This window comes from Bison bison, unplaced genomic scaffold, assembly GCF_000754665.1.
Source record: "Bison bison bison isolate TAMUID 2011002044 unplaced genomic scaffold, Bison_UMD1.0 scf7180017864042, whole genome shotgun sequence".
Classification (NCBI taxonomy): Eukaryota; Metazoa; Chordata; class Mammalia; order Artiodactyla; family Bovidae; genus Bison; species Bison bison.
The window spans coordinates 1741443-1744458 of NW_011494614.1; the positions used below are offsets into that span (position 1 = coordinate 1741443).

The 3016-nt window shown below is 37.7% G+C and overlaps 1 pseudogene; it reads left to right on the top strand.

Moving 5' to 3' along the window:
* Nucleotides 1–948: 948 nt before the first annotated feature.
* The window catches only part of LOC104985312, a 10304-nt pseudogene continuing 8236 nt past the window's right edge, over nt 949–3016 (top strand).

Genomic DNA, 3016 nt, shown 5'->3' on the forward strand with positions numbered 1-3016 from the left:
CATACTTGAGATTTATTTGGAAGCAACTATAGTTTATGTATTAGGATGTACAATAAGACCTCTAAGGTATTATTATGTTTTTTCTTCTTTTTTGAGTGCATATTTATATGCCTTTGATGTACTAAAAATCAAAATATTTAGTGTTTTAATTTGTTTTTGTTTGTTGTGACAGGCTACATTATTGGAAAAAATACGTCTTAAAAGATTTGATGAATTGTTTTCCATAATAATGAAACTGGACTACACACAACTAATTTCAGATGAAAACATTACAGTGATGGATATAACCTTTAGTGATATTCCAGTACATTTGTACTTGCCAAAAAGGAAGTCGGAATGCCAGAGACCAGCTGTAATTTTTGTTCATGGTGGTGCCTTTGTTTTGGGAAGTTGTAGTAAGTGCTTTTTATATAAGCAAATATGAGTGAGCATGTGTGTTTGTGTGTATTGCACATTATATGTATTTATATTGGAATACATTGTGGTATATATATAATTAGTAGAGTGTTGATATGTTTATAAGTATATATATGTATCATTCGTGGTTCATATATAGGTCTTCATATACTTCTTGGCAAATCATAAAAAATATCAGATTATTATAAAAATTATCAAATAAAGTTATACTGACAATGTAAAATGGGAAATTCATTTTGAACATCAAATGGAAAAATAAAACACAACTGAGTAATTAGATCCTCCCATCAAGTCTATTCCCATCTAATGTTTAGAAACGATTCTAAGAAGTACAATGGAATAGCTAAGAAAACTATAGTCATACACATTCTCACAGACACAAAATCAAAGGCGCTCAGACATATCACATAGAGTTCACATACACATATATACACAAAGTTGTTTTTATACTCTTGATATTATTGACTCACCACATAGCACTGAATACAGAGGATATTGTATTAAGGCAATTCAGAATGTAAGATGCAAATAATGACTCCTTTCCTCAAAAAGCCTATAGCGTGAGTCATTATACCCAGGATTTTGACTTTGTGATCTGTTTAACGTTTCAAATTGAAGAAAGTAGGGAAAACCACTAGAACATTCAGGTAGGACCTAAATCAAATCCCTTATGATTATACAGTGGAAGTGAGAAATAGATTTAAGGGCCTAGATCTGATAGATAGAGTGCCTGATGAACTATGGACTGATGTTCGTGACATTGTACAGGAGACAGGGATCAAGACCATCCCCATGGGAAAAAAATGCAAAAAAGCAAAATGGCTGTCTGGGGAGGCCTTACAAATAGCTGTGAAAAGAAGATAAGTGAAAAGCAAAGGAGAAAAGGAAAGATATGAGCAGCTGAATGCAGAGTTCCAAAGAATAGCAAGAAGAGATAAGAAAACCTTCCTCAGGGATCAATGCAAAAAAATAGAGGAAAACAACAGAATGGGAAAGACTAGAGATCTCTTCAAGAAAATTAGAGATACCAAGGGAACATTTCATGCAAAGATGGGCTCGATAAAGGACAGAAATGGTATGGACCTAACAGAAGCAGAAGATATTAAGAAGAGGTGGCAAGAATACACAGAAGAACTGTACAAAAAAGATCTGCATGACCCAGATAATCACGATGGTGTGATCACTGACCTAGAGCCAGACATCCTGGAATGTGAAGTCAAGTGGGCCTTAGAAAGCATCACTACGAACAAAACTAGTGGAGGTGATGGAATTCCAGTTGAGCTATTTCAAATCCTGAAAGATGATGCTGTGAAAGTGTGGCACTCAATATGCCAGCAAATTTGGAAAACTCAGCAGTGGCCACAGGACTGGAAAAGGTCAGTTTTCATTCCAATCCCAAAGAAAGGCAATGCCAAAGAATGCTCAAACTACCACACAATTGCACTCATCTCACACGCTAGTAAAGTAATGCTTAACATTCTCCAAGCCAGGCTTCAGCAATATGTGAACCGTGAACTTCCTGATGTTCAAGCTGGTTTTAGAAAAGGCAGAGGAACCAGAGATCAAATTGCCAACATGTGCTGGATCATGGAAAAAGCAAGAGAGTTCCAGAAAAACATCTATTTCTGCTTTATTGACTATGCCAAAGCCTTTGACTGTGTGGATCACAATAAACTGGAAAATTCTTCAAGAGATGGAAATACCAGACCATTTGACCTGCCTCTTTAGAAATCTGTATGCAGGTCAGGAAGCAACAGTTAGAACTGAACATGGAACAACAGACTGGTTCCAAATAGGAAAAGGAGTACGTCAAGGCTGTATATTGTCAGCCTGCTTATTTAACTTATATGCAGAGTACATCATGAGAAACGCTGGTCTGGAAGAAGCACAAGCTGGAATCAAGATTGCTGGGAGAAATATCAATAACCTCAGATATGCAGATGACACCACCCTTATGGCAGAAAGTGAAGAGGAACTAAAAAGCCTGTTGATGAAAGTGAAAGAGGAGAGTGAAAAAGTTGGTTTAAAACTCAACATTCAGAAAACGAAGATCATGGCATCTGGTCCCATCACTTTATGGCAAATAGATGGGGAAACAGTGGAAACAGTTGTAGACTTCATGTTTTTGGGCTCCAAAATCACTGCAGATGGTGACTGCAGCCATGAAATTAAAAGATGCTTACTCCTTGGAAGGAAAGTTATGACCAACCTAGATAGCATATTCAAAAGCAGAGACATTACTTTGCAAACAAAGGTTTGTCTAGTCAAGGCTATGGTTTTTCCAGTGGTCATATATGGATGTGAAAGTTGGACTGTGAAGAAAGCTGAGCACTGAAGAATGGATGCTTTTGAAGTGTGGTGTTGGAGAAGACTCTTGAGAGTCCCTTGGACTGCAAGGAGATCCAACAAGTCCATTCTGAAGGAGATCAGCCCTGGGATTTCTTTGGAAGGAATGATGCTAAAGCTGAAACTCCAGTACTTTGGCCACCTCAAGTGAAGAGTTGACTCATTGGAAAAGACTCTGATACTGGGAGGGATTGGGGGCAGGAGGAGAAGGGGATGACAGAGGATGAGATGGCTGGATGGCATCACTGACTCG